Raw genomic sequence first — 24726 nt, 5'->3', positions numbered from 1 at the left:
AAACAAAGACTCTGTTATCTCAATAGATGCATCAATTTGTCTTCATCTGAAGCCTAAATTCGTGCACGTCTTGAGTACAGCAAACACGCATCTTCTATATTACTTAAATAAATGTATACACATAAAGTGCTACGGTACGAGGGAAAGTCATCAATATGAAAGTCGCGTGACTACCTGATCACCAGCGCTACCGATAAAGAATATTTGAATAATTAATTGCATATATTATCTAACAAAGAGTTTCTAGAAAGAAGAACGAACTGTCGATTACGAAAAACAGTAACTCTAAGGAAAGTAGATCATTGTTATATTTAACAGAGTTTTCAACGACGTGATTACCTATGTTTAAGAGATAGTCATAGTAATGAAAATACCAAAGTTTATTTTTAAACGTGAAATATTAATTAGATAAAAATAGTAAATACAAAGCAATTAATGTGATCACACTTAGTATGCCTGAATTCAAAGCGAAATAGTGATACCGATAACAAGAAGGAATCCGTGTGTTATATATCTACAGATTTTTGCTACTGGTTGCATTTTCATGGAACTCACTCAGCCTTTAAAAAAGCGTTGATGTTACTGTAAATATTTGAAATAAAAGTTTTAGTGTTATGTGAGGAAGTTCTAGTGCTTGGTCGAAATAACAGATGTAAAATGATAGATGTAAGGCTCAAAATATGTTTTTCCACGCCTTTGGAATGAACCTTGAGGTACCAAAGTCAAACTAAAAGATAGCTACGGCAGAAAATTGCAGAAGCTTCTAAGAAATCTAAATTAAAGAGTGAATTAGGTTGCGTAGTAATTTTAGCTTTCGAAAATTGAAAGTTGTGATTTTTATCCCCAAAATAGAAGCCTATAACGGCTTTTTATACTTCCTTCTGTTAGCATGTTGGATGTGTGCACATACTCCAATTTATGAATATCTGATGGTTTGTCCTAAGTATGCGGTTACCAGGAAATTTGTAAATGCTCCGGCTTGAAGCTGTAATATTTTGTCTTTTGCACTTGAGCATTTTAATTTTTTGCCATGAAAAACATATGGTAGAGAAAACACCGTAACTGCGCATTAATGGCAAAAGAACGGTAAGAATTATTGTTATTTATACATTGATCTCACGCTGAAAGAAAAGGAGATCAGAAAAGATTCTTCTATGATATGCTAGCTCTGGTAGTAAGATAACCAGAGAAGAGTGAAATATAAATAATGAATAACTATATGAAAAATTTACTAATAAGACGTCAATTTTCTGCTTAATGCGTGAGACATTGAGCGCATAGTAATAAAGAGACTGCAAAATGGTTTACCAAAAAAAAAAAAAAAAAAAAAAATACTTATAAGAAAATTATTGCCAGATTGCAAAGCTGATATGATTCATATGATGCGTTTTGTTATCAAATACTTATGTCCTTAAGTTTTAAGGCCAAAATGGTATGAAAGCTACATAGATAAGCAGCCTATCAAAGTTACAAATTCTCAAAAGTCAGTTCTGAGTAATATGTTGTTGATATTTTCATTAAGATGGTCCTAAGTTGATCAAAAATGCGAAAATATATCCCATCAAAAGAGTCAACAACAAGTAATAATAATAATAATAATAATAAATTTAATAAATTTTGTTATGAACCATCGATCAGCCATCTCTGACCTAGTTTTTTTTTTTTTTTTTTTTTTTTTTTTTTACACAGTATGACCTGTTACGCATTTTATGTGGCAAACATTTACCTTTTGCTCTGCGACTACATAACAATCATTCCATTATCTTTCAAACTTCGGAAAAGATAAAATGACAAAAGCTAAAGGTAGACATAGCTCAGAGGGACATAAAACTATGTTCTTAAATTCTTAAATTCCCTCCTTTTTTTTTACTGTATGATTAGTTTACATTTTAACAATACCAGTTAGTGTCTTCTTATCAGTTGATGCTTCTTCCTGTGTTTTCTAAAGTATAAAAATAATGATTTGCACTCTTCCGTCTGTTTCGTCTGCCCTGTAAAGATGTTATTTTTGCTATAAATTTAATTTACAGTCATTAAGATTAATAGAAAAGAAATCAGAGTGATATATAAATAGATAACTATACAGTTTCTGAAACTTAAAAATAGTGCTTGATAGGAATCGTTAACTTAATCCACATCTTTGGATTGCTTGACCTCACCAGTGGCCGAAAGATTAAAGACTGCTAAATATTTGTAGTCAGTCCTGGGTTCGAACCCAGGCTTTTTCCATGTATAATGGGAATACGAGCCAGCGCCTCTAGAAAGTCCTCCACAAACGCATACCTCCTGTTAAGCAGCTACTCCTCCTATGCTTTTTCATATTCAAAGAATCAATAACAACCCATCCTGTCGCTCTGGGTTTGCTACTCACCGGAATGGGATAACTGGATGCAAAGATTATTGGCTCACCCATTGTGCAATGCTACTAAAATATAAACGAAGTTCAACAGTTTATGTCTAGTCTCATAAATGTTAATTTAATTTTCAGAATTCCATTATAGTTAATGGCATAAAAATAACGCTGTTCTAAACTTTTTTTATTCTGATATAAAATTTAAAGTACAATAAACAGGGTCAGAGCTAGATTTCTTGCCACCTGGTGCACACTTCGGTTCCTAAATTCTGCCATTCGATGCCTATTTAAATTCTAAAAATTTTACAGCTCGGCGTAGCTGCACCGATTGTGACACCAGGCCTGAGAACAAGTGGATCTTTTTCAATGCACTGTTTAATCACTGCACTTTTATGCACTGTTTAATCACAATTTAAGCGCGCTCGCAGATATAATTTATGTTCTTTTATTTATAAAACTCCTTCCGCTTTTCAGATTTAAATTGAGGCAGACCAAACAATTATAGGCGAATTTTTTTCAAATGAAAATTATTGTTCCTTAAGAGTTTCTTTGGACAACAGAATCACTCATCTTTTATTACTTTTTATCTTGATAGAATAATTCGAAAACATCAAATCATTTTTGACAGCATTAAAGCACAAAATGAAATTATAACTAATAGCTGAGAGAATAAATCATTGTATCTCATGAAATTCCGTTTCATTTCCGTATGCACGAAGTACTCTAAACAGTGCACAGAAATTTACAACAGGTACGTGAGCGTAAAATATGAGTTGCATCTTCCTGTATTATTGCTCGCAAAGCTTTCCTTGTGTAGTACTTAAGAACTCATTTCGTTATTTTACATATGATGCTTTTTAATTTCTTATGTAATAATAAACGAGATCATTTGATGTAAATCTAAACTCTACGTAACATTAGCTTCGGTTAAGCATTTAGGGAATAATAAACGAGATCATTTGATGTAAATCCAAACTCTACGCAACATTAGCTTCGGTTAAGCATTTAGGGAATAATAAACGAGATCATTTGATGTAAATCCAAACTCTACGTAACATTAGCTTCGGTTAAGCATTTAGGGAATAATAAACGAGATCATTTGATGTAAATCCAAACTCTACGTAACATTAGCTTCGTTAAGTATTTAGGGAATAATAAACGCTCCAGATCATTTGGTTGTGGAAACCAATTAGCCCGCGGAGCACCTTCTGACCTTCCTATGCAACAACCCCTCTTCCTAAAGACGAGGAATGTTTTTATCTTTTATTTTCAAGTGGGTTGCTTCCTCCTTCTCTGAGTAGATCGGCTAGTACAAAGAAACGGCCCCTTAACGGTCAATTGTACCACCTGGTAAAGATCGCACACTTTGGCAAAGCATAGTAATAATGGAAAAAAGGAAAAACTAACTCTACGCATTTGTCTAAACTGTCTTGTGAGCTATATAGATGAGGTAGTAGCGTGCTCAAAACTTCTCGATTCATTCTTGAGATTTATTTATTTATTTGTTTTATTTTATTTTTTTGACGTTTCACTTTCTTAGAGTTACTGTAATAGAGGAGAAAGAAAGCAATTGTTCGTTGTGTTTTGTATTAGGGACTTATGAGAGATTGTTCCTTCGCAGAATTTGGGCATTTCTAGCTTTGGTAAAATGTGCACCTGCTACCAGTTCAAAAGTTTCTGGAAAACTTTGAAGCGGTACCTCATACGAAATGACAATAATGCCTGTATGTACAACCTTTTTTGAAAAGGCGTTTCTTTTCTAAGAAAGAATTGTATTGCTTTTCCTGAGATAAAAGAAGTCTGTTACATTTCAACACAAAATTCTTGATCAGTAATATTTCTGGCTCCAAAAGATATCTTTCCGTGTACGCATTTTTATTCCGGAATATGCCTGTGATTCATATTATAAAATCTAATTTACTGTATATTTCTAAATGACCTCTTGGACGCGAACTGGACAAGAAAACTATAAAAACAAATGATCTCCAACAGCCCTTCCGACATTGAAATGTCTCAGAATTTCAAAATAAATATGTAAAAAGCAATCCTAAACAGTATGACAAACATATGCAATAATGCCATTAGAATTAACAAATTGTAAGACGTATTTTAATTTCCTAATAGTTATTTTTAATTTTGAAACTCTGACCTTTATTCTTTGGTTTCTCATCTGCAATTTCCCGCCAGAATGAGTTTTCAGTATCGCGTTTTATATAAATGAGGTAGAACCAGTATTTATGAGAAGTCTGTGTCACTTCCGTAGAAGAGCTCAGAAGTTAACGGTACAGTGCGTTCTGCCTTCTGCTCACGTCGTTGCTTTAAACCAAATCTTACTACGTTCGGTCGTACTGCTACGTGCCAGTTAGTATTCGCCGGTGTGATTTAAATCCGTGCCAACTCGGTTAGTTTATTTCTGTACAGCTTCGGCTAAGTTTTATTTAGTTAGAATTCGTTTAGTTTCCTATTTCTATTTTGAGTTCAAGTCCAAGAGGAGGCTTCCTTTAAGCCCGAGAGGAGCCGACTGTGAATATTATTGAGTTTATTCTTGAGTTCGTCGCATATTTAGAGTGTCCCCATGCCGCACAGACATTATATGTACATTTATATGCATCCATGCCTTCTCCGGGATTCGAACCCGGGCTCTTCGGTACGGCAGTCATAGTCACTAACCGCTATACCAGTTGGGCGGCTATTAGATTATAGAGTGAGTGAGTGAGTGAGTGAGTGAGTGCACACCTGAGATGGTTTGCGACCGCGGAATTGAACCAAACGGAATTTTATACAATCCCAGCGGAGAGTTGTACTATCTGTGACGTATACGAGAATAAAAAAAGGATCTATGTTAATTTTTCAAAATACAACTTTAATTCTAATAGTCTAAGCTACTATTCTGCTTTTTTTTTTCTGTCTGTAAAACCGTCGAAGGCATTCTAATTATTTATTTAATTCCTCAAGTTGTTCTTCTGATGACAGTATCAGTTCTTAAATGCAAGGCATTCATTTTTAGGTCTGAGGTGTTTCTTAACTTGTAGAGACGTTAAGTTATTTGGTAGTAGGAGACATAAAAAATGAGTAAGCCGGGACTCGAATGACAGACCTCTCGAATACGCGCCGAGCTGCTGACCACTACACCACAAAAGCATGCTAAGAAGATTGGAGTAATACTTTATAAACTGATTTATATTTAGAAAATTTTCTTTTACAACAAATAATACTTACAACAGCTGTATGGGTGAATGGTTATATGGTAAATTCGCAGTTAGGTGTGGTTGTATGGGAAATTTCGCAGTGGAGTTATAGTTTTCAGAACTGCTTTGTAAATGTTAGATTTAACTTCAAAAATTTCGTCCTTTCATCACTCTATTTCATCTTCCCAAAAGAAGCAGAAATAAAATGCTGAAGTATTTTTCTCTTGGTAAGGAACTCTTCTTCATTTATGTCATCATGATCATAATTTTATTGATATTCATATTTTTCATTTATAGTGTCAGTACATTTATCACAAAATTTCAAAGGAATAGTTCAATTATTTCCTTTCTTTCTCTCTCTCTTCAGAAAGACTATTTTATATATAAATGAAAGAAATGAAAAAAAAGTATGAAAGTTATTAACTACAAATTTGTAACTGCAAGATATAGAAAACACAGCCTTCAAAAGCGCAAAGTTTGACAGATATTCCCCATTTTCGCAAGCTTTCAAAATCTTTCGTTCAAAGGTCTAAATTTGACAGGCAACTTTTATTTCCGTTTTCGGGCGTCACTGAAAACAAACAAGAAAACGAAGAAGAGGAAGAAAGCTTATTTAAAAAATAACGTTTGTGATCTTGATCATAGTCACAAAACTGCAACCATGGGAAAGAGCAATTGCAAATTATTTGTTCCAGGTGTAAAGCAGGGTTGTTGAAACCGGTTTTGGAGAGGGAAATATTACATAAATGCTTGTCGTGTATATATTTATATACAGCTATATCTGCAATGACACATCTGCTCCATGAACTCGCACCCTGTCATTTAGGGGCACGATTTCGTTATTTAAGGACCCCAATGTCGGGGGGGGAGGAGAGTTTGATCAGAGGCAGATATGGGTTGCCCCCGTCAAAATGATTAATGAGCGTTAGGACCAAAGATTCACAAAGAAATGAAAGTAAAAAAATATGAAAAGAAAAGCCGCAATATTTTTTTTTGTTACCCATCAGAAAGAAAGTCCGATTCAAACTCTGAAAGCCAAACAGATAATTATGTCTTTAATTGGGTGTAATATCAAATTAAGTATAAGTGATTTATAATCTGGCCTCAAGTGACTCTTGTCAAATCTCTCTGTTGTAGCTGTTGTGGCAAGTTACATAACAGAATGATTACTCTAACTAGAAATACAATTGATGTATATTAGCGCAGCAGAGTAATTCAGAAAACTCCTTTGTTTCGCACCGGATGAAATTTCATACTTTGATCAATTGCACTGATATAACTCTTTTCTTCGAGAATATGAGAAAATTATGTCGCTGATCGAAATACTAATGGAATGATGAGAAAATTTGCCCAAAGACTATTCCTAATATAATCTGCGTTAAGTGATAAATTCCGTAACACCCGAGTTTATGAACACATTAGACTATCAAAAATTTGTGTGATGAGTTATCTAGGCTATGATACACTGATATTTTTATAAAACTTGAAGAAAGCTGACATAAAAGGGTTTCCTGTTGAATTTTTCATCGAGAACTAGTCCGTATTTGCCCAGCACAGAAAAGAATGCAAGAGGCCATTTCTGGCTAACTGTAATTACAATGAAACCTAAGACTCACTATTTTATCGTTCCAGAATCTTTTTGTTTTTCTGTTGAAATAGCGATCTTAGTAATATTACTTAATTATATTAAGAGAAAAACTTATCATTTTTAAGGTTGTCGTTTTAGGGATGTTGTCGCTATGAAAGGCTTTACTGTAATAAATTGAAAGGAAATACACAATGTTTAACAATTTCACCTTCTAGAACAAAGAAGTAAAAATTATATATCACCGGGAAGACAGCTTTCTTCAAACTTTTTTATGTCTGCATGTAAACGTCGCAAATAAGACCCGGTCTCATATCTTCCAGTCTATTCCAACTTTATCCTTAAATGAATATAGTGTTACGAATTTGGTATTTAAAAAGCTAATGTTAGTTCAATTATAAATTAAATGGTTTTATTTCTCGCGCAGTGCAGCGCGTGACGAATATTAAAAGAAAGCTAAGCAGGAAAATTGAAAATACAAGAGCGCGTGCATTAAATAAATAAATATCTCTTTTTAATTTCGAGAAAGTACTGGAAAATTCTAGCGCGTGATTTTAAAATCTTATAAAAGGAGGAAAACATCTCAGTTTCTTGTAGTTGCTTAGTTTGTTGTTGTTTAGAAAACTGCTCTGCTCTTGTTGATTGTAGCGAATTCGCGGATTAGCGTTCTTTAGCTGTTTTGAATTACGTTCTATTGGACATTTGAGTAGTTAAAAGATAACTACTGTGAGATATTGTAATACTGCATGATAATTTGAGAAAATTTAAGCAATTTTGTTGTGATAATAATAAATTTTTGTTCATTTTTTATCGGACTTGTGCATTAATTTTATAACGAACCCGTAAGCAGGCAACAATAGGTACTGTTGATTAGTTTGTAGAGACATTGGGTTATTTCGGAGCAGGAGACATGAAAAATGTGCAGTGCCCTCGCCGGGACCGGAACCACAGACTCTCGAATACGCTCCGAGCGTGCTGATTATTACACCACGAAGGCATGCTAAGAAGGCGGGAGAAATACTTTATATACTTCGCCTTTTAAAGGGCGACTGGAGGATTAGGGGACCCATTCGCCAAATCCTGGTGTGGAGAATAATCATCCACCACTTTTTAGTTCGGGCGCAACTGGAGAGTCATTAGGTTTTTGAAGCAGGAGACATGAAAAATGTGCAGCAACCTTACTGGGACTCGAACCAGGAACCTTTCGAATATGCGCTGAGCGTGCTGTTTATTACACCAGGAAGACATGCTAAGAAGGCGGGAGTTGTAGATAAGACCTTATAAGTTGTTTGGTATATGATTTAAAAACAGCCAGTGTAGTTCATAGTATGCTGGTTAGCTTTACTATGAACCACACAACCAGTTAGTTCATAGTAAAGCTAATCAGACTAACGTTCTTCTTTACTTCAGCTGAAAATACTAAAAGTTTATTATTTCTTCATCTGCTTATGCGATCATAAAACGCGTTGGCTGTGCTCTTCTTATTGGGAAGGTACTGGTAAAAGAATTTCTTTTATCTGATTGAAGAGCTCGAAATGGGGGAAGATCCATTTTACTTTCTCTAATGCTTTTATTTCTATTACTTTTCATTGTTGTCCAGGTAATAGTCACATAAGGATAACCTATTGAAGTAGCACGGCTGGAGTCACGAGAGTGTTCGCCTTAGCCATACCTTGAACACCAGTGATAACAGTAATACTTTGTCGGACTCAGTCCGAGCTTTGATCAGCAATTCGCGAGGGAATGGGATCAGTGGGTACCCTCTTTCCTCCATCAACTACTGACTGAAAAGGACTTTTAGCTTTTTATGTGATCTTTAATAAACAAATCGAAAGCAATTTCGAGGTTATTATTACTTTCAGCTTGCGATAAATCAAACCGTAGCGAACTGAATACTGTTGACGAATGAAATGAATATAATATTCATTTCATTTTATCTTCTATATAGACAAGTGTTAATTGTTTAAAAAGTAATTTTACCTGTACTACTTAATAATATTTGACAAGAAATACTATTTTACCCCTCAAATAACACGATTTTTAATAGCCTGTGATTGGTGGAATGCAAAATTTCTGACTGTCTGATTTGGGTACTATATCGCGTTCATCTAGAGTAAAATATTACGGTTATGATATTTTATAGCAATATATAAATTGCAAAATTTTCTCAATTTGTGCTCCTCTTTTTAATTTTGTTCAAACGGCAATACACTTTTTTAATGTTTTGACATTTTTCTGTTTATACCATTTTACGATGAGAAAAGAAATGCAAAAATAAATGGAGATTTTTAAAATTGAAACATTTTTTTGAGTTGAACTTAATAATATTCATCAGAAAAGCTTCAATTTCATGAGCTGGCAGCAGTAAAAATTATATTTATTTAGAAGGAATAGCGAAATAGTTGCATGATGTATTTCCTACACAATATATATTTTTTAAATTTTTAACTTTTTAATGATAAACTCTTTTTCGAAATATTAGAATATAACTTTGCAATCTAACGTTATGACAGCACAATTACTTTTTCTGTGCTGAGAGGAAAAAACTATTAATTGTCTACTAGTGGAAAAAATTATTTATTGCATTTATTTCAAACGCTTCTAACTAGTCATTATGTAGTATATCGAAGTACGTGCACAGCGTTATACTAAAGAAGTACAGAACAGCACTTTTTTAAAGAAAAACTACACGTGGAGGAATTTCTCTTAAAACGCATAAATGTAACTCCTCCTGTCATTCTGTAGTGCAATAGTCTTCTGTTGACAATACAAATAAAGACAGCTGCATAAAGTAATTTTTCGGTACCCTTAATAACGTAAATATATTCAGCAATTTTATATTTTTAGATAGCACTTGCAGTAGGCGTTGAATGTTTACAAAAGAGCGTGTTAAGTTTCTTTGCCAAAGGATTGGAAAGAAGAGATAATTTTATTGCGTACGTGATCACACGTCCCACTCGTGACCTGAACATTTAAGCAGCCTGGTCACGTCCCCAGGAACCGTTTGATACATTTTGTTCTTCGTCATCACGAAGGTTGTCAGGTCCCTTTCCATATGAGGAGTGAATGCTTGAGTAAACTCACTCAAGCATGAACAGAGAAAGTGATAGATGAGCAAATAAGATCGTGATTTCAATAAACTCAACTCTTTGAGCTCCTTTTTATTTTCATTTGCTTAATTTTTTGCATCATAAAAGCTGCGTGTAGGAATTTATTTATGAATTCAGCTCAACCGCACGACAAAAGCGGTGAAATAAATAATGAATTTGTCTAACATTTCACTCTAGTATATACGTTTAACAATTTGGACCACTTCTTCGTTAATATTACTTAACACACACACCCATATATATATATATGCAAAGAGGGGGGTCGCACATTTTTTTAAAGAAAAAAAGCAGACACCGACGGCTAGACAACAAAGACAGCTAGCTCTATTTCATAAAATAGAGATTTGAAATTTTGTTCATGTGATTTGGATCAGTACAGATTTTTAAATATTCATTTTCTAGAATACATTTAAATAAAAGGTGTTCTGTTTCATCAGTACATTGTAAAAACCTTTCATTACACTGACATATAAAAATTTTAGGAAGAAAAATTCAACCTTTTGCTCACTGACATTAATTCTAAATAATACTATAGGGAGTAATAATACTATAGGGAGTTACGAGAAGAATGAGATTGTATACATAACGTTATGTGCATCACTTCATTTAAAATAACCTATAGCATCTATAATATTTAAAATCTATTTATTTGTATTATCTTCCATATATTTTCCTATTATTATCTTGTCCGCGCCTATCAGCTGCCGAGTGTATAAGGCATCTAAACATTGTCGCTTTCATTCGAAACCCTTTTATCGTTGGCAGAACGAACTGGCTATAAAGTAATTGCGCATTTTTATCTGGAAGTAATGTAAATGAGAGCTAGTTTCCTTTAAGCAGGTCAATGCAAATGCATTCATTGTCAGGCAGATGTTTAGTCGTAATAAATTACTTGTCTTATCCTGCACAGGTGAATTTTTTTATTTCATCACAGATAATAGGAGTTATGTGTCTCCAAAAATTAATTTCCAGAATGGATCAATATAAATATTTATGTCACTTTGTACGAAAATAAAATTCATGAGCTCCATAAACATACTTTCGTCACGTTTTTCATCACACGTGTATTTTGATTCCTAATACTAACATCCGAGTTGAATGCAAATTCTAATACTCTTTTATTAGTTACTAGGTATGTCTAATTAATTCTGTAGAATGCATAATTAATTTTATTCAAGTCTTCGACATCTGGCAGCAATGGTAACTTATTGTCCTGTTCTCCATTATTCGTCTATTCGATTGTCATCATCTATTTTGTCCGCCATAAATTACCTCTCAATTGTTTATCTTTCATTTATACTCGTCATCTGCCTCTTATCTTTCGTTTACTCTCATCTCATGTCTCGTCATATGATTTTATCAGCAGCTGATTTAAGAGCAACAGTGGATAATCAGAGATTAATCATCGCAAAGGATAAGCATTTATTATGCGGCTATATATGAAAGGATATATCTTGGTACCAGAAATAAGATCATACTGAAAAAGCGACATGCATACAGGAAAGTGACTAATCACAGTGGCATTATCTCGCTCGTTTCCTTTGGTAAAGAAATATAATTCTTAAGGAACTGGAAAGAATTTTATTTATTTGAATTGCTAAAAAATGAAACATATTTCAGATGACAGTTTTGCACCCGAAGGTGGATTCTTACTTGAATTTGCACCTGAATGTTTACAAGTTGAAGGAATATACATAGGAAAATTTTTCTAACCTCGGTAAAGAGACCGTCAGTTTAAAATGTAAATGACATTATATTGCAACAATAAAATTTGTTATTATCACTGTCATATGAATTACGTGTTAAGACAAAATATATTGCAAATTTTTTCGAAATTTAATACTGTGGGCGTTATTTTCAACTCCATCAAAATCAGTTTCGAAACTAATTTCAGGTATAGAATTAAATGAAAGAAAATTTAACGTTTTTAGAATCATTAGTTATGTCGATACAGGAAACTGAAGAAATCCGCAAAGCCCTCGCCGGGATTCGAGCTCTGGACCTCCCGAACACACATCGAGCGTGCTTCCAGTTGCACCACGAAGCACATAGATTGTATGTGGAAAGGAAGCGAAAAAGACCTTACACACTCTTCTTATGATGCAGTTTGTTACTATGATACGCAAAGCACTTTGTTACTGTGATACGCAAAGAACATAGGAGATATACTAATGATGTATGTTGTGAAGGAAAAAATATCAAAGTTTCGTGTTTGGTCTCGGACAAAACTTCAAACTTCTTGTAAAATAAAAGCAACTTGAAAATGTGTGTAAAGTTTTAAATGAATTTATGGTATAATTTTCTTAAAATTCTCTTGTTTGTAAGTATCCCCTTGAGAGATCACTTGTGGCCATTTGTAAATAATTCGTTAATCTCCCTCCACCACAACCACCCAGAAAAAAAAAAAAAAAAATCTGTCCTTTTTCTGTTTCGTGCTCTTTCATTCCGATATTATGAAACAAAAGTAACCTGAGAACAGAAATAAGTATTTTCATGAATTTAAAAAAGTTAATTTAATCATATTAAAATCAGAAAACAGAAATGTAACCAAATATCACATACCTTTTTTTTTTTTTTTTTTTTTTTCATAGTTGTCAGGTGAAGAATTCAGTTTGTTAAACAGGTACAAATCCTACAGTAAATTAAACTATTCCAATATGTTTTATTATGAACAATTTTAATTAGTTCTTTTAATAATTGAGAACTATGTTAAATATCAGCGATCAAGCAAGAACTTCCAGTTTAATAAAATGTATATATTAATTATATAACTTAAGAAAACACCATCTTTTATGAACTAGATTAGAACAATCGATGACGAATTATGCATCATCGATTGGAAGGAATATAGTTGATATGCATTTGATAAAACCTATTTTAATAAGGTTCAATATGAAAAACATTTTAGTAACAGGTTCACACAAATATGTTATATAGGAAGTTTAAAAACAGTTTTAACAGTCATTTGAAAATTAATTCAGCGATATTATCTCTTTCACGTGCATTTATCTAATAGTAGTCGTTTAAGGTATTTCTCCCACTTCCCTAGTGTGCTTTCATGGTGTAACGGTAGCACACTGGGCCGGTATTCCAGAGGTCCATGGTTCAATTCCCGGCGAAGGCGGTTGCATATTTTTTATCTTTTCTGCTTCCAATTAACCTAATGACTCTACAAGTGCCGCCCGAACTAAAAGGGTTCTGGATGATGATTCTCCGCACCCAGGATTTGGCGACTAGATCCCCTAAAACCCTAGTCGCACTTTAAAAAGGGGAGTATATAAGGTACTTTTCCCACTTCCCTAGCGTGCCTTCATGGTGTAACGGTAGCACACTGGATCTGTATTCCAGAGGTCCGTGGTTCGATTCCCGGCGAAGGCGGTTGCATATTTTTCATCTTTTCTGCTTCCAATTAACCTGATGACTCTACAGTCGAGCATAGGTAAAATTTGATAATACTTATACAATTCCTTAAATATTGAGAAATAATGATAATCTAATTGAGAAATAATGATAATCTAAAGTACAGATTATGAATATTTCATCCATCGTAAACTGTATTTTTTTATTGTAATATAATAAAAAAAACTTTTTTTCTCTTTAAATCAAGAGATAATTTCTAATAATTAAACCTTCTATTTTTTCTTTATTTCTTTTTAACACGTGATGATTAAGTGTGCTCCCAGAAAATATGCTTATTGTAACTTTCCATTTATGCTAAATTATTCTCTCTCATTGAAACTGTAGATTGTATCTTGAATTGACTAATAATGGCAGCCTTTATATTGCAGAATTCGTAGCATTTCGTCACTACTAAACTGTCTATGTATTTTCCGCTAAAATTTTATTGTATTACATTAGTAATCATAGCTGCATCTTTTCCTCTTCATTTTACAATGTGATCCCTAAATGGCGTCACGAAATGCTTTTAATCTGCCCTCTTTTGTAAAATTGTCACAGCACACGTACGTACATCCTCTACAACTATGCACGCCAGCTATACCGCTGAAGGTTCTTTTAAACTGCCCAGAGTAGTTGAATCGAAAGAGACAACAGGTGAAATTGAGGAAGAACCTTTAAAACATTTAGGCCTAACACTTATTTCCTATTGCTGCGCTTGTGCATTTGTTTTTTCGCGTATAACCTTGTATGCTCAATAAAATACAAAACATGACTCACGCAAGCGGAAAACCTTTCAGAAAAAAACAGAACGATTATTCTTAAATTTCTCGTAGCGAGAAGTCTGAAATTCTTGGCAAAGACAGAGCCGCCCTTAGCTTGTCACTGAAGCATATCGCCAACCAGTTTAGCCCAATTATATTTGCAATTATAATCAACCAATTTAATACGTACAGAAGTTAAATCTTCCTTGGTCTAATATAATAGAATAATTTCGTGACTTTATAGACGGGTTAGCAGCGACGATAACATAAAATTGAAACTCAAATTTCCCTTTAAAAGTAACTATAGAATTAACGCATTACTCAGAGAAGCTCAGTGTGACCTGAAAATGAACAACTATGCGGGGAAACTTTAGCTTATCTGATAGTTTCACCAACAGTATTTCCCGCTTGACATAAACAAAGTATTTAAGGCTTCATTCTTCGATGCCATTGAGGAATCTCGAAGAGCGTCCATTAAGAACTGGTTAAATTCTAAATCTGTTCTAATAGAAAGGAAGGAGATTCTTAGATTTAGGAATAAATAGTTTAAAAAATTTATACACTTTCTGAAACTTGCGAAAAAGATTTAAATACTACATTACTTACATATGAGTTTGATATCAATATATTTAAGGTAAAATATTCAACGGTTATTAGCTCTTCGTTCAACATTCCATGATTCACATACTGGATTATTTACTTTAGGCAAAGCACGCAAAGGCTGTCGAGATATATTTCATACCAACATGCTTTGGCTGAGAATGTCTCAGGAGATGATTTCGGACAACGGAATATTGGTGATTCGAAACGCGATCAAAATGAATGGAGAGACTAGTTAAAGTGGCTCTTTTGTTTTTTTCTTTATGTATAAAAGGAATACAAACCAGTTTCCCCCCTAAACTCTGCGTAGGCATCCGTCCTCTTAGCCTAACAACTTTAGTATGAATTGTCGTAATTTTATAAACCTAAATCCAATTCGATCAACACAGTTAGCCTCCGCTAACTGTCTAGGCTAGTGATTCCTGCCAAGCATTTCAATGAAATGAATGCTTAGCAACCTCATTAAGCACTTGAGAAATGCGATCTCGAAACGGGATTTTCCGTAGCAGTTGGTCCCTATGAAAATTAGTGATAAACAGCCAATTTATTTTAATGCTATGTATGACAATTTTTATACAAAGTTTGCCTTGAGCAGGAATAATATTTAAAGGGTTCCATTAGGACAAAAATAAATGAGAAATATTGATCTATAAACTTAAAAAGTATTAAGATGTTATCTATTATTTATTTATTTGTTTTAAACTAGAATCATTCTTAACCGCGCTGTTGGTATCGGTATTTAAGGTGAGCCTTAACTTGGATCTAGGTTCTAATTCCAGAGAAGGCATGGATGTTTTAAACATACAGTGTTTTTCAATGCAGGGGTTCTTAAAATACTGTCGATTCGAAAGTCTTCCAGAGACGTTGATGCTAGAAGAAAGGGGGTTGAGAACTTCGTATCTGTCCCCCAGGAAGAGGTCTCCATTCTCCATCAAAATTGGGACGAAGCTGAGTAACGACGGGGCTCAACAATTGCCATGGTAAGCTCCTCCTTTGATTGGTCTCCTCACCATTGGTGAAAAGATATCATTTTAGTAGTTTGTATGCTACGATACAATTTTTGACAATGAATCATCTACAAGTATTGAATCTTTCCGACATTGTTCAGTTAGGCATCAATTATGACTGTAGCTCACGTAAGATCCAAGGTAACATCCCCCTCCCCAACTGAGCGTTAGGAAATAAAATTTCATTTTAGCTTTTAATGATGTTGCAACACAATTGTTAAAACTTTAATTATAGCTTGAAGAAATTTTAAAACCTTTCGTTTACTGTATGGAATCATCTAAAATGAATGGCAATGAATTCGTTATCAAATAATTGCGAAATGATATGGAGGAGAAAGACACTAATATTCAGGGGCAGAGGGAGATTCTTCCGAAGAAGATTATCTCATGTTAGTCACTCTCGAAATGGTTAGAATATTAAAATACAATTTACAGTAATCTAAGATTGTTTCTTTCGTTTAATTTTATAATTTGAGAATTACCTAATGTACATGTTATTATCGTATAAATAAGAATTTATTTCTCTCGTTTTCTTCAACTTAAAAAAACTTAATGAAGCGACTGAGAAAAAAGCCTTTTAGTCATAAAATACGAATAGTCTGATTTTTAATTTTATAAATGTTATGAAAACCTCACTGTCATAATAATTGTTTTGCGGTAATATTTTAAGCTTGGAATAATTTGGTAAATTTATGGAACAAAACGACATATTACTGGTATAATTTTTCCCATAACAATCTTGCTAAGAAATTAACGAAGTAAAAATATTTTATACAAAAATGACCATAGAGTTTACTATATATCACAATTCTAAAAACATAAATTCTATTGAGATTTTAAATTTAGATAATGCATTTCATATCGTAAGATAAGTAAAATTTCACAAGCTATAAAATTTTAAGCTTTCAGTCATAAATAATAACGAAGAAGAATGTTCCCATAAAATTATTAATATTCAATTACTATAAGTTACAAATGCCTGGCTTTATTAGCCACCTTCCCTCCCAATAATTTTGTGGTGCAGAGCATGTGTTTAAATGCTCTTTTCCCCATGAATTGTCTAGTGTCATTAAGAAAACACACTGGGGAGTATCTGAGTCTGATGTAAAAGAGATGAGGACTTGTATGGTAGTCATGTGCAGTTAGAAGATGAAACAATCCCACCACATCTGTAGTGCGAGGTTTGGTTTCGTATATTTTGATTATGGCAAAGCATGTGAGACCTTTCTGCCTATCAAGGTAAGAAATACCTTGGTGGAGGACTTTTTAAGGGAACTGGCTCGTATTCACGTTACACATGGAGGAAACCATAAAATCCCTCCATCCAATCAGCCCGTTCGCTGGGATTTGAACCAGGGTTGAACATACTGGGTTTAGCATTCTTACCCCTCGGTAAGCTGGCTGCGGTAGAAGGTTTACTCATACTGAAAATGATATATATTAATTTCAAATTTCCAGGTAAAAATAATTTAAAGCAAACTGAAATACAATTCATCTAATCAATTACTAAGCCAATACTTATGTAAATGATAAGAACTTAATTATTCCTTTTTCTCAAATTTATTCCGCAAAAGATAACAAAATATAATCGAGAAATAACCTGATAGTTTTCTAAGTGACAATTAATTTCTCTACTTAAGCAAAGAGTATATGTAACACCAGGAGCTTCAAAAACAGTCAAAAAAAATGGCAAAAGCCTTGCTTTGTGCAATCATTATTAGCAAAAATCTTGAAGCAGGCTTCTGCACCCTTCAGTTTAACCTCAAGACCCAAGGTTTAGAGTATATTACTTAAACCACAAAGGCTAAGATTCAGGAGTATACGTTAAACAAAGTCTGTAATTTATTTTTATTAGAAGTTTGAACACGCCATTTGACCTCAAAAGCAAGAAAAAAATGTTTTGACACCTTTGTATATCCCGAATTTGCCCCTAACTTCCTGTCATGGAAACTGATTAAGCGTCTTTGGTGAACCTAGCTCCCGAGTAAGTAGAGACTAATTGTAGCAATTTGGGATAGGTCTGCTTGCTTGGAGGCCGAGAGGAAGCTAAAGGGCGGGAGACTTTGGGGTTTGCAAAGATTACGATTGACTCCACTGAAGCATGAAATGATTTTGTATAAATAAGTTTATTTTTATACTTCAGTACTATCCTACACTACCAGACCCAAACTGTGACCTAAAATCCAAAATTAAATTTAATATTTTAAGGGGAGTTGGAACCCCATAATCTTCAAAAAATTTTGATTTCGGATTTTCGCATTTTCAAATTCTCTACACTTTTATCTTTCTAAAAATACCATTTTTTAATCTCTATGAAAATTAGAACTGTTAAAAAATCTAGCTTTAATTTGTCATCTACTGCTTTGATCAAAGAGGATTTTTACATAAAAACGCGTTTTTCTCCAAACGTGATTTTTTTACACTCAATGTGCCCTTTCTCAGGAACTACTGCTCACAGGTATATAAACTTTTTATGGCTTATTTATTAGGTTCCCTAATATTTACTGAAATGAGCTTTTTGTAATAAACTTAGAAAAAAAAATTTTTTAATTTTTTTTTTTCTAAGTTTATTACAAAGTGCTAAATTTTACTATGCCTAGCAAAATATCCTGTAATTTACTCTAAAATTCAAAATGTTTCAAAAGCTCATTTCAGTATAATCAGATAGGTATACTTTAATTACAGAAAATATTTCAAGCTTGTATCTACAGCAGATTTTGAGAAAAGGTACATCGAAAATGGCCAATTTAACATTGTCGGTATAGGGGTTTCTGATACCCCTTAATTTAAATCTGGGACAAGAAGAAAACTTTAAAATAATTATTACGCGTCTTCCTACATCATTTGCAAAACATAAGCAAAAATTAAAGTTTTAAATTTTTTCTACATTTTGTTTTTAAATTCCAAGTAGAGAGGCGGGGGACTTGTTGATGTCTCTTTGCCCCAACAACGGATAAATAGTTCTGAAAGCTAATCATCTGTAAGCATTTAAACTATGTTGCGTAAACCTAAATTGCGTGCAAATTAGACATGTTTTAATGAAAATGTAATGTTGTTGAAATTTTCTTCACGAGTGTCTGAAATGATTATTATTGCTCTGTATCCTTCGTTTGTTTAAAATTCCACAATAAACCTCTACTTGATTGACTTACTTGATAGCTGCTATTGTCATAAAAGGCGGAAAAGATTTTCACTCAAATTTATTATTCCGGTTTCCGAAATAACAAGAAGATTCTGAACACGCATTGTACCACAATGAATTCCTAAGCTTACTTTGTAGAGTGTTTTCAAAAAAATGGTAACAAAGGTAAGAAATTAAATGAACTTTTTAAATACTTTAAAATATCTGCACAAGAGAAAGTAATAAATTACTTATTTTATTATCGGACATGTCCATGTGAGTAATTTGAGTGTTATCGTCTACCAATAATGTATATAGGGCAACTTTTTAATGGTCATCTTACAAATCTAAAAGTAGTATACATTCCTCAGGTCAAATATAACATGAAGTTGCCTTTTAATAGAATAATGGATAATATTTCTCATTTGAAATTTTAAATGGCTGTGTATTTTTAGATGGCAAACTGAATGATTATTGCTTTCAAACATAGGAAAATTCCTCTTAACTTCTATTCTAATATATAATTAAAAATTTCCCTATTTCAACAATTTTTAAAAAATCTATTCAAAAATATCTGAATTTTTATTTAAAAATTTTCTAAGTAAATGTCTTTTTATTGGAAGCATGATTATTTATCAGAAGCATCATAAATATTCGCATCCAGAGAATTTTCTGGACTGTGGGCTTAGGGTTTGAAATAAAACTTTAAATCTCAAAAATTTTTTTTTTTTTTTTTTTTTTTTTTTTTTTTTTCAATAGTAAACCGATGCAAAACTACTTGAAAATGGATAATGAGAAAAAGAGATCTCTGTCTTTTTTCAACTTTATGAGCATACATAATGCAGTGAAATTAGTGATGTGTCAATGTCAATATTTTATCCATTTTCTAAACTCCACTTAAAATTATACAATTTCGAGTTTTTGTTGCCAAAATAACTTATAGTTTTATCTGTCTATAATTTGTATATTTATAATTCAGATTCGAGCTGCACTAGCTTTATGATAAAAGTTAGGTTAGTTTATATGAATATAGTAAAGCACACGAAGCCTATCTCTTTAGAGGGTAGGATGTCTTCGTGGAGGATTTTCTAACTGAAAACTGGTTGGTATTCACGTTACACATTACGAACACCACAAAAATAAACCAAGCCAGCCGTTTGCCCAGTATCGAGCCCAGACAGAAGTATTAGTATTCAGCGGTCTGTTTCGCGATACTGATACAGAGTATTTGATTCTGTAAAGATCGGAATGGTGCTTTTATAATTCAAGGCAAATAATTTATTTTGATGGATTAATTGTTAATGCACTCTCATCACTTCTTTTCCTCAAATTTCATTAAAATATACTCATGTTAGCTTAAAAATTTCTGCTTGAGATTTTACAAGTGCCTTTAACAGTGCATTAATTATAACCCAGAACTGCATTCATTTGTTGATGGTCAAGCTGGATACCATGCTGGAAATACCACACAAGTTCGTGAGGGGGGGGAGGCCTCTAATGACACTTCTTCCACTTCCCGACAAAGCTTTTTATGAAACAAAGACCAAATTATAAAACCGTTACAGGGGTTCCCTTCTCACATCCAATGTACTCTGAGACAAAACAGAAGTTTCCAATGCATCATTACGAGAACCGATGATTGTCTTCCTGTCGATTGCGGATTCTGAGTATTATCACATTTTCTAATCTCAAGGCTGAGTCCGTTTCGTGCGTGTGATAACTTTTTTCTTTTTCTGTAAGCATCGCGTGTTTACAATAGGAAGTTGGGATGAAGGAACATTGCATCTGTTCTGTCCCGAGTAGCAAGAGGTGACATTAATCAACCGTAAAAGATGATTTCTGTAATTTGCATTGATTACATCGAACAATGCTGAGTGGTGCAGTGAAGTGTCATTTCGGGTTAATAATTCCAGTGAAGGATAGCAATTTTGCGCTCATGAATTCTTATCCTGTAGTCACTCGTTGTTCATTTAAAGTGGTAATTTGGCAAACGTATTCTTACAGTTAATTTTCATGAGCAGTTTTAAGCTAATGGCGGTTTAATGATAATAAATTAACTAAAATTTCTTCACAAAATGAGCACAATTGTCTTAAATAATTTATATAATTTAAAAACTGCAATACAGAAACCACAATTCAATTTAGTTTTCAATTTTTTGTGGATCACCCTCGGATAGACGATCTATTCTGCTTTCATTCAATTAGCAGATTTGAAAATTTTTATCTTCTTAAATCTTTCTATTCGAAGTTAGCTCAAATGTATAAATGTGATTTTTAAATTTTACAACTTAAATAGAAAAATTATCATACTATGCTATTTATAAGATTAATTTTTAATCAAGATTTAATTTATGCAAATCGGAGAGATCAAAACATTTTCCGTGTTGACACCATGCCCGTATCAACAAATATTTAGGCAGATTTTTGGATTTATGATTTTAAATAATCTGTCATGTTTAAGTAACTCTAAAAATGATAAATCGTATAAAAATATCGATAACTATGATTCATATAAATATATTATGCGCATATTTCTTAAGAGCGTTTTTGTGATTGATCGAAGATGTTCATCATATCGTAACAAAACGATGTCGCATCATATACATTAGGATGCTGCAACTACTTGACTCGAAGCAAGAAGTGATGCTTGAAGAATGAATTCGCATTTGAACTTGATGCTACAGGCTCTTGAGAAATTTTATATCTTTAGTTCTAGAAAAGAGGGGTTGAAAGAAATATTTCTCAGTTTTTCCTTCTGCAATTTTGAAGTTAACCGAATGATTATAAAAATTAGCTTATGCAAGTACGTATAACTATAATCAATGAGTTTAACTGCATGCTGTATTCAACGTAACACGATCGACAGCAAAAAGTAAGAGTTCATTTTTCAACTTTTATAAAGAGCTTTCATTTTTAAACTAACAATGCATTTTCCTATTAAATTTCACTGTTTATTAACTCGCTAATATTTTTGACACAAAATATTGTTTTCTTCCGCTTAGCCCACAATTTAAAAAAAAAATCATACATTTTTCAAAGAAATAAACTTTCAAAAATACGTAAATAATAATAATAATGTAATTTAATGTTGCTTGAAACTCTGATTAAAACTGTTTTTATGATTTCCTCTTTCAAATTGGTAAGTTCACTTAAAAAAATGCATACATGTTACTGTTATTGTTGTTTTACTGCTTTAGCTTAGCTACCTAAATTTTACTAACGTATTGCTTGAAGTTAACTGGATTTTAAATTCATAAACTTTTGCGATTGTTTTTCTAAGGATTTCGGATTTATACTTTGTTAACGTTGCTTTGTCATAGAAACTTTATTAATGTTTTTACGATTCTTTCTCTTCGCCACGTAATTTTTAGTCTCTTTGCACGGCTTGCAACATCGCCCTTAACTTTTCTATAAATTTACAATTTACTGTTATTATAACATTCTTAATCCTTTTATAAGCAGCAGTTTTTAGCATTGTAGAGGAGCTGTATTTGAAAATTAAATGTTATTTCGAGATACTTTTATTACTGTCTCCTTATAAATATGGATAGATTGACAGATATGGATATGCAAGACGTATATGTATATATATATACATATAGAGAAGCTGTTTAAAGGTGTTCAGCTTTATTTCTAGAGTTTCCCTCCCCTTCCTGTGCAGTGTCAACCATAAATGTAATAAAACAGCCAATCATGAAAGCTGGTTTGTAGAGACCGATTCATGTAAATAATGATACACATAGCTAATGATAAGCTAGCATATAATCCGCAATGATTAGTTCTAGCTGGAGCCACCGAAGCCAAGCCCGGCGGCTCTGGCCATAATTAAGCGCTGGTGTCGATTCTGAGTCAAAGCTTAAAATTTGTGAATTTTTCAGTTATGTTTGAATCATAGTATTAATGGAAGATTCTGTTATTAATGCAGTGTTTTATTTAACAATTTATAAAACTCAGGCATGCTTTACTTTTCATAGGAAACGCAAAATGAAGAAGAAAATTTGAATGACTGAGGAAGAAAGCTGTGTCCTTCTGATCATGACAGCTTGAACTGTACAATTTGGTCAAAAAAGGTTAAGCCAAAGTAAAAAAGGAATTTTATCTGATTTCAAGAGGAGTACTTAAACAAACAAGTCTTTCTTTCTTTTATCCTCTGCACCCACAGCTTGTTACTATTAACTTAATCGCCTTTCTTTTGGTATTCCGAAAATTAAATAAAATAATAATTAATTTTATTTAATTTATGTAATATATTAATTTACTAATTTCCTGTTTGCCGAAATTAGTTAAGTTTCTTACTTTATTTACTCTTTTAACTTATTAATATTTTTATTCATCTCTTTATATTATATTTTATTTAAAAACTCGTTATTGGTTGTTTTATATCTTATTTATTTAATTCTCCGACGATAGATCTCCGTCACTTCTGATTTTGAAAATTAAGCTCTGATACATACTATAAATAATAAAAAAATCATTATTTATGCCGGGTTATTGATACTTCTGTCGAATTTCTGAGACCTTTCTAAATTGTTCTTCGTAAATTGTTCATTTGTGGCTAAATGTGTATAAAAGCAGTTATGAATGTACATGTGATGGAGCATCTATGTTTATTTATAATCACATATTATAGAGCCATTATTTGTTATTATTTTATGTTTAATAATATTTGGATACATTTGGTTAATTTACTCGAAAGTCAGACCCCTCGACCATCTTTCTATTTTAGGATAAGTTACAAAATAAAAATGTAAGTAAATAGTTATTTTGTCTTCAGAAATTCTAAGAAAGAGAATCTTATTGATTATCCTTCATTCAGAATTTCCTTAAAATAACAGTATTTTTATCTATGGCCCCAAAACAAAGAAAAGGTAAAGGAAAAGTAGTTGTTTTTTGGTATATTAGTAACACGAATGCAAACCGAAGCTGAAACTCTCAGCTAAGAAGGCGCTATTTTGATTAGAGGTAGTTATGTATTTATGTACATGGTAATTCCCTATGTGCTTTATTTAGCATTTAAACAGTGTAATTATTCTATGTAATATGATAATAAAAGTCTCTTCCTCTCGAGAATCTGCAGTTTATCAAAATACCCATTTATAAGACCCTTCTAAATTTTAGAAACAAAATATAGCAGAAAACATGATCTTATTTTCGAATAAATCTATGCTTCACGTATAAGAAATTTCTAAAGAAAGGCATTGGCCTGCTAACCTAATTTCGATGATTTATTTTGCATATTATATGCCATTTATCCATAATAGCACTGTATTTACTTTCATTTCTTTTGTTAATTCATTCATCTATTGTATTTGAAATTTATATTAAACTAAGCAAAATTAAGATCTGAATATTAGCAACAGTCTAAAAGTGTCATGACTTAATTAAAAAAAATCCTAAGACGTATCTCTGTGATCTCCATTTGAATGTCTGAGTGATATTTCACAGTTTTAGGCAATAACATCGGATTGCGTTCTGACACGCTTAGACTGTTAACTGTAAAATGAAAATATTCATTTCGTGTTTGTTTTTAATGCCTGTGTTAGAATTTTTTTAAAAAATGCATGCGGTAGCAAATATTGAACTGCTGCTAATGCCTCGATAT

At 32.7% G+C, this 24726-nt stretch overlaps 1 long non-coding RNA gene across 12 annotated transcripts in view; it reads left to right on the top strand.

Moving 5' to 3' along the window:
* The window catches only part of LOC118188830 (uncharacterized), a 125150-nt gene that overhangs the window by 89156 nt on the left and 11268 nt on the right, over nucleotides 1–24726 (top strand). For 5 of the 12 annotated variants that reach the window (XR_004758175.2, XR_004758173.2, XR_015038947.1 and 2 more), the window contains exon 2: nucleotides 23099–23205. The exons of 1 other annotated variant lie outside the window; for it this stretch is intronic. This is a non-coding gene — a long non-coding RNA (uncharacterized LOC118188830). Of the gene's footprint in view, nucleotides 1–15818; nucleotides 15977–23098; nucleotides 23320–24726 lie in introns of all 12 variants that reach the window. 6 more of the 12 variants (XR_015038944.1, XR_004758176.2, XR_015038945.1 and 3 more) reach the window with 4 other exon arrangements.

This window comes from Stegodyphus dumicola, chromosome X2 (assembly GCF_044657685.1).
Source record: "Stegodyphus dumicola isolate Sdum_Otavi_A_Nest chromosome X2, ASM4465768v1".
Taxonomy (NCBI): domain Eukaryota; kingdom Metazoa; phylum Arthropoda; class Arachnida; order Araneae; family Eresidae; genus Stegodyphus; species Stegodyphus dumicola.
Note: the sequence above shows the minus strand (reverse complement) of the source record. Positions and strands in the feature narration are given on the sequence as shown.